This window comes from Nicotiana attenuata, unplaced genomic scaffold, assembly GCF_001879085.1.
Source record: "Nicotiana attenuata strain UT unplaced genomic scaffold, NIATTr2, whole genome shotgun sequence".
Classification (NCBI taxonomy): domain Eukaryota; kingdom Viridiplantae; phylum Streptophyta; class Magnoliopsida; order Solanales; family Solanaceae; genus Nicotiana; species Nicotiana attenuata.
The window spans coordinates 131,632-140,401 of record NW_017670784.1 but is presented as its reverse complement, the minus strand read 5'-3'; positions in this window follow the sequence as shown (position 1 = coordinate 140,401).

Sequence of the window (8,770 nt, the reverse complement as noted above, 5' to 3'; positions counted from 1 at the left end):
GTTGAAATCCCCACTTAGAGGCCAAGCATCATGTACATTGGTTCCCACCTGTGCAAGTTGATTCCATAACTGTTGTCTGAGAGTTGCATCATTTCTAGCATACACCACAGTTAACAATGATTTGAAACTATCCTTTTTCACCTCACAATGGATATATTGGTTTGTTGTCTCAATAATCTGGATGTTTACATTGTTTCTCCACATGAGCCATATTCTGCCATTTGGGTGGTCTTTATAATTACAGCACCCATTCCGGTCCTTAGCCACCTTCTACATGATTCTCATAGCATTTTTCTCCTTTACTCTTGTTTCTACACAACCAATTACATCTATTTTGTACTTACTCAGAAAGAGCTTTAACTCTTTCTGTTTAAAGGGCTTATTAAGCCCTCTTATATTCCAAGTACGATGTTCATTGATGGAAAGAGCTGGTTGGCCCAGCATCCCCTGACTCTTTATCTGTGGGTTGTGTTTGTAGGATTGCAAACCTATTGCTAGAGGTAGTTGCAGGAGATGTTAAGTTGACTGCTTCTAGATTGCCTTTAGCCATGGTAGTCTGTTGTTCTTTCCATGCTCCTATCTTTCTGAGTGATGTTCTTTGATCCTCTGTAGTAATTTGTTTAGTTATGGGCTGTACACTTTCTGCATTAGGCTTTCCAACTACTTTTCTTTTTGAGCTCCAGATGATTCTACATCATTTGAAGTTGAAGAAACATGTATCTTCTGCACCCATTGTTGAGTGATCTGCTTCTTTCCATTCTTAGTCCTTCTTCTGTTCTCGAATTCCGGCCGGCATTTCTGTCAATCGGCGGAAGACTCACGCATACTAGTAGGCTTCTTCTTCTTCTTCTTCTTCTTCTCGGTTGCTCCTTAAATTCCTCCTCATTTTCCTGCTTTGCCTTTGCCCAACATTCAATTGTATCATGCACAAACCTAATGCAATCACAGCAGAATTTGGGCCTCCAGTCATATGCAATCTGTTGCTGTATAACTCCCTTTAGTGTTTGCATCTCAAAACTCTCAGGGAGTGGGTGTGATACATCAATTTCCACTAGTACTCTGGCATACACGGCCTTCTCCATTTCTGTTGTTACCCTATCCGTATATAGAGGTTTTCCTACTACACTAGCAAGCTTGCTCAATCCTTTAGTGGACCAATATCCTAATAGAAGACCAGGGAACTTCACCACAAAGGAATAATGCTCAAGCACTCTGGGTTAAAATAGAAATCAATTTTCCAATGCTGTAGGATAAATGGTTTGTTATGGTATGGCCCTGCATGGAGTACTAGATCTCTATCTTCTATACTCTGAAATTGGAAAATGTAGTATCCTCATCATGGTACAGAATTTTAGGATTTGCTACAAAATTCCATACATTGGTTACCATAGTTTTCCATAGACTTCTCATATGGGTTATCACCAAGGACATACCCAATGAGGGTACTTTTTAGCGCTTCCTCCTGAGCCCTAATGTCCTCCTCCTCTATATGTACCACAAATGTGCCATCTCTCATAGCAGGAGGAATATAGGTTAATGGCTTACCCATTTGTGAACTTTTGTTTTCCTGCACAATTTTTGCCTTTAGTTGCTCCTGTTTATCATCCTCTGCCCTTTCCTTAAAAATTGGCACTATCTGAGTCGAGGTACCTGTTGCCGAAAATTACAGTCTTCGATGTACCATTGATTCCTCCAATCTCATATTTGCTTGTTGTGCATGTGCTTCAATTCCTTTGCTAGATGCCTCCTCATTTTCCTTTTCCTCCAGAATAGGTTGAAATTTCTGTGGTAGAAAGCTACCAAAAGTCAATGGTTGCAATCCTGTGGCCGGAGTGAATTTCGATTCCTTTATCTCTATCGATGGGTGGTGCTGGAAGATTGTTGGTGCACTACCCATGCCTGTTAGCCAACGCCCCATTTGAGAAGGGGCAGGAGTTTCCATGGCTTCTTCATCCCCCTGAGAATTAGGGTTAGGAAGCTTCTTTCGTTGCCTTGTCATGGCGGATGGCGTGCGTTAGCTATCCTCGCTAATCGTGCGCCTGCAGAGCCAAGTGGCAAAACTACTTTCCTTTTGGGGTTAAAGCAGTTATGATAAAACATGTTATTCTAGCGCTTCCTACTTATCTGGTTGGCAGCCATGCATCCTCCTACGTAGAGTCGGATGCATCATACATTTACTGGGTTCAACTGAACCCAATACTTTCGACGCGAAGCATAAATTTATGTGTAAAAAATATTAAAATTGCAATAAATAGTTGATATGAACCCAAAAGTTTAAATGTTGAACCCATGAAACTAAAATTCTAGATCCGCCTCTGCTCCTATGGAAGTTCTAAAGCCATCTCCAACCCCTACCTCCATTTTCTCCTCCAAAATGCAGTAATCTCCAAAATGCAGGAAAGTTACTCCAACCATTACTCCATTTTTCACTCCAAAAAAGAATATTCCATTTTATATTCTTCTCTCTCTTCAATATTATATTATTATCTTTATTTAAATTTTATTTTCTTATTTCTATTAAAGAAAATCTATCTTTTTTTTCTTTTTTACATATTCATCACATATAATTTAATATTTTATATTTGCACCATTCATTTTTTGAGATGATTATATATTCTTTGTACAATTATAACTTATAATAAAATTAACTTACAATTTTACATAAAAATAATAAATGCACGAAAATTAAATTATCAAAATTATGCGCCAAAGTTAAGATGTAAAATTAATATTATAAAGATATTCCAGAAATATAATTAGGTATATATAAAAAGATAAACTAAAAGAGTTAAATAATAAAAATAATAATAAAATATGTATGAATAGTAATTGGGAAGATGAATAGTGTCCCCCATATTTGAAGGAACACTATTCATCCCCATTTTGGAGGAGAAATGGGGGAGGGTTGGAGCTCCATTATAGCAAAAGTTACCCCATTATGGAGAAACGGGGGACGGTTGAAGATGGCCTAAATCAAATTGAGAGAATGTTAGCTAGAATGGTACTTAAGTTTTATCCCTAGCTTCTTCTTTTAGTAGAACTTATAGTATAATGTTAAGAATGTAAGAGTCTTCAAAGGGATAGCATTATGAGAATATGCTCAAATATGATATAGATATTATGCAATTTATCACATACACTGGTTTGTGCTATTCCAAATCGTATCACTTAGAACAAATGGTGCGTTTGGTATGTCAAAAGTCACTTTCCAGAATAAATATGCTTTTTAATAGAGTCATTTTCTGGTGTTTGATTACTGGAAATAATTTTTGTGAAGAACATTTTCATCAAAAGCGATAAAATAACTTCCTTCTCACTTATGGGCGGGTATCATTTTTTTACAAGTATTTAAATTTTTTGAATGTTATATTGCTTGCTCGAACTAACACTTAGAGATTATTATTGTTCTTAATTAAGTATTCAAAAGTTTCGTCAAATAGTACTCATTCACTTGTATTAATTTTATATTTCACTCATCAACCAAATACCAAAAAAACGTATTCTAGAAAAATACTTTTCAAGGAAATGATTTTCTTTGTACTAGGTACACTGAGAGTAGGGATCACTTCTACCTTATCCCGACCAATGTAAAAAAGAGTTATTGTCTCAATCCTAAAACAGTTTGGGTTGTATATATGAATCCTCAGCATTCATCCGAAGTACATTATGAAAAAAGCAAGAAGGAATTAATACAAGTAATCGAATATGTTAGGTATTTTTTCTCTTTTCTGAGTGATATCCAGAATTTAATGTGCATATTGAACAGATGTATCCAGTCCTTATAGAAGGAATAGAATTTTTGCTTTCAAAAAAATCTATTACTTGATCAGATTAAAGGAAATAATGTCTATTTTCTCACGTAATTCATTCAAACCAATAATTCTTTTTCTCAAGGTAATTACAAAGATTCTTTTTTAGTTAGACTTCTATCGAATATCGATGGAGCTGAAGAACCATCCCTCCATATTTTTTTTATTTGTCCTGTCAATTAGAAATAGTCATTAGAATTGGTATGTCAATCTCTATAATTAGTACCTAACCCACTAGTCCAAGGAATTCTTCACATTAGTTTTAATTTCATGACTTCATCCTTAGTGTTTTTATCATTTCCCTCTCCTCCAAAGTCTTTTTCCTATTTACATAAAACTCCTACAGAAAAAATTGAGAGACTTAAGAGTTCATATTCTTTGGAACTTTTATTTGGGTGCATATGAAGAGATTCATGAGTGGTTTGTTGTACAGCGACAGTAGGAAGTCACTTTGTTATTTGCACTATAAAAAATCTACTATAGAAACAATGCCTTTCACAACGTATCACGAATCAATTTCTTATGTCCAAAATTCTTATCTTTTATAGTTAATCGTTGCATCTAATTATTCGTAAGAGTCTTCTAATTAAACTTCCATATCTTTATAAGTATTTTTCCCCGACAGTACTATTTAAATCAAGTTACTTAAAACAACCAAATATTAAGTGTCCTGAAAAATACAATATACTCTCTCCGTTTCAATTCATGTAAACCTGTTTGATTGGGCACGGAGTTTAAGAAAAAATAAGACTTTTTGAATTTGTGGTTCTACATAAGTTAAAAAGGGGCCAGAGTATTTGTGTGGCTATACAAGTTTCTCATTAAGGATAGAATTGCAAGTTTAAGCTAAATTGTTATCAAATTTAGAAATGGCTCATTCTTTTTGGAACGGACCAAAAAGGAAATAGGTTTACGTAAATTAGAACAGAGGGACTATCAGTTATCTACTTTTTATTAACTTCTAAAAGAAGAAAAAAAATCTAATATTCTAACAGTGGACTCAGCAGCCACTAATACTTGCATTAGGATAAACTACATCACACCCTTAGGGTGCGGTGCTTTCCCAAATCCTGCGTGAATGTGGGATGCCTTGTGCACCGAACTAGAAGTGTTTTATAAGTACGTACCTTGGAAACTGCTTGAAGCACATTTGAAGTGTGGTTTAGTCCAAAAGAATCCACCACATTCCCAAACAACACAACCACAAGAATTTGACAGAGTCCATTCCCAACAGCACCAATTGTGCCCAAAAACATCAGTATCTTATCAGTTGTATCAGCAAATGAGAAGAGTTTGTAGAACGGAATGGCGTTAATGCTTGTCTCTTTCTTTTCCTCTGCCTTTATTATGTCTTCTGATCTTCTTTCTCTAAATCTCGATGAAGACCCTGCCGAATTGTTGTTATCAGCCATAGTCATTTTAGGTCCTCTAACGATTTGCTGAGCTGAGAAGGAAGATATATTTCAAATGAGAGTGGAATATTTAAACAAGAGACGAAGATTAAATGCTTTGCACGATTGAGATTGGAAAACTGTGCTTGAGTTGACTATGAACATCCCTTTAACAAATACTATATCTATGTATAAATCTATATATAGAGATACATAGATTAGATAGATCTCTCCCTTATATATTCTGAGTTTGAAGTCCACTACATAACTGTTCTACACATCCACGCTACAACCAATTTGATGTTGGGTTTTGGATGTATTTAATTAATATATTAAATACTTAAAAGAGGGTGAATGGGAAATGAAGAGAAATGAAATTTTTTGAGTGAAATTTTAAGTTTCCCCCCTTGGCAAATGGGCATTGTCCCATATTGGAAGAGGAAGAGGTTTTTTATGGGTATATAAGCAATTGCTCTTCTTCTAGCTCTTAAAGAGTTGAGAAAAAGGCAAGCCTCGCGCCGTCGTCGTCGTCGCTCAGCTCGGCTTCGGCTTTGGTCAAATGATTGATTGATTAACTTTTTGGACCAAATTTATTTGTTAATAGTAAAATATTAATATTAAATCCAAAGTAACTACCCTCTTCAATTTTCCCTCTTTATTTTCCCTCTTTATTATTGAGTAAATGGCCATTTATGTAATGACATTTATGCTGTGGGCGTTTTGCATAAACAACTATTCTGAAGAGTTGCACCTCTTCGGATTTCAGCCCAACTTTGGCTATAAATACAACACTATTTCTAGAATTATTTTACAAATACAGTCAACTAACAAGCTTAAGGAATTTAATATATTTTCTGTATTTGTACTTACTGTTTCTGGAAGAGTAAAACCTTTGTGGTTTTGTACTCTATTAAAATCTACGTGATTTTAACGTTTGTGTCATTCTTTTACAGAAATGACTAATGAGAATGAGAACCAAGCTGTTCCAATGGTGACTGCCAATGCCTCAACAAGCCGAACGACACCGGCAGCATTGGCACCGGCGGAAAAACCCGGAAAATTTTTCGGGATTGATTTCAAGCGCTGGAAGCAAAAGATGTTCTTCTATTTGACTACTCTAAGTCTCCAGAAGTTCACAAGGAAGATGTTCCTGTGCTGTCCGATGAAACTCCAGAAACAGAACGCTTTCTCGTGATTGAGGCGTGGAAGCATTCAGATTTTTTGTGCAAGAATTATATTCTAAGCGGGCTGGAGTATGCTTTGTATAACGTCTACAGTGGCGTGAAAACGTCAAAGGAACTGTGGACTGCGCTTGAAAAGAAATACAAAACCGAAGATGCTGGGTTGAAAAAGTTTGTTGCTGCAAAGTTTTTGGACTACAAAATGGTAGATAGCAAGTCTGTTTTACCCAAGTCCAGGAATTGCAAGTGATTATTCACGATCACCTTGCTGAAGGTATAACTCAAATTAATATTGATGTTGAAAGTAATAATCTTAGTTTTTTTACTAACAGAAATTTCATTGAAGGTCTTGTCATCAATGAAGCATTTCAAGTAGCAGCAATGATTGAGAAGTTGCCTCCTTTGTGGAAGGACTTCAAAAACTACTTGAAACACAAATGCAAGGAGATGTCCCATGAAGATCTCATTGTTTGGTTGAGAATCGAAGAGGACAACAAAGCTGCTGAAAAGAGAGGCCGTGGAAACTCAACAATAATGGGAGCAAATATTCTTGAAGAGAACAAAAAGAAGAAGAAGGCTTCTGGACCGAAATACAACCCAAGCAAGAAGCGGTTCAGTGGAAACTGCTACAACTGTGGAAAAACCGGACACAAATCTACGGAGTGTCGTGCTCCGAAGAAAGACAAGAAGAAGGGTCAAGCAAACATGGTTGAAAAGCATGATGATGTTGATGATTTATGTGCCATGCTTTCCGAATGCAACTTGGTGGGCAATCCTAAATAGTGGTGGATTGATTCTGGAGCCACTCGCCATGTTTGTGCTGTTAGAGAAGCTTTTGCTTCTTATGCTCTTGTTGGACCCGATGAGACGATTTCTATGGGAAATGCTTCAAAGGCGAAGATTGAAGGATGTGGGAAGATATTTCTCAAAATGACTTCCGTCAAAGTGGTGACTTTGAACAACGTCCTTCATGTTCCCGAGATTAGGAAGAATTTAGTCTCTACTGGACTTCTTGTTAAGAATGGTTTTAAATGTGTTTTTGTTTCCGATAAGGTTGTAATAAGTAAGAATGAAATGTTTGTAGGAAAAGGTTACCTCACTGAGGGCCTTTTCAAGCTGAATATAATGGTTGTTGAAAATAATAATAAAATTTCAGCTTCGTCTTACTTACTTGAGTCAAATGAATTATGGCATATACGTTTGGGTCATGTCAATTATAAAACCTTACGGAAAATGATTAATTTGGAAGTATTACCCAAGTTTGAATGTGACTAATCAAAATGTCAAGTATGTGTGGAATCTAAGTATGTTAAAAATCCTTATAAGTCGGTTGAAAGGAATTCAAATCCTTTAGACTTAATTCACACAGATATTTGTGTCATGAAGTCAATACCATCTCGCGTTGGAAAAAAGTATTTCATAACTTTTATTGATGATAGTACTCGATATTGCTATGTTTACTTACTTAATAGTAAAGATGAAGCAATAGACGCACTCAAGCAATACAAAAATGAAGTTGAAACGCAACTTAATAAGAAAATCAAAATGATAAGAAGTGATAGGGGTGGTGAATATGAATCTCCTTTTGAACAAATATGTTTAGAATATGAAATTATTCATCAAACAACGGCCCCTTACACGCCTCAATCCAATGGGATTGCAGAAAGAAAGAATCGTTCATTAAAGGAGATGATGAACGCATTATTGATAAGTTCTGGTTTGCCACAGAACTTGTGGGGGGAAGCCGTTCTTACGGCTAGCCGAATATTAAATCGAGTACCCCATAGCAAAACACAATCCATTCCATATGAAAAATGGAAAGGAAGGAAGCCCAACTTGAATTATTTTAAAGTGTGGGGGTGTTTGGCAAAAGTGCAAGTTCCTAAACCCAAAAGGGTAAAAATAGGACCGAAAACCGTTGATTGTGTTTTCATAGGATATGCGACTAATAGTAAAGCATATCGATTTCTGGTTCATAAATCAGAAAATCCCGATATTCATAATAATACGGTTATAGAATTAGATAATGCTGAGTTCTTTGAAAATATATATCCGTATAAAAAGGAATGTGAGTCGATTGGTGAAGGATCTAAACGACCTCGGGAAGAAACAAAAGAAAGTACACTTAACCTGGAGGATCCAAGACGTAGTAAACGTCAAAGAGCGTCTACTTCTTTTAGACCAGATTTTGTGACTTTCTTATTGGAAAATGAGCCTCAAACATTTAAAGAAGCTATGCCTTATTCGGAATCATTGTTATGGAAAGAGGCAGTCAATGGTGAAATAGAATCCATACTGAACAACCATACATGGGAATTGGTTGATCTTCCTCCTGGAAATAAATCGTTGGGTTCTAAATGGATCTTTAAGAGGAAAATGAAAGATGATG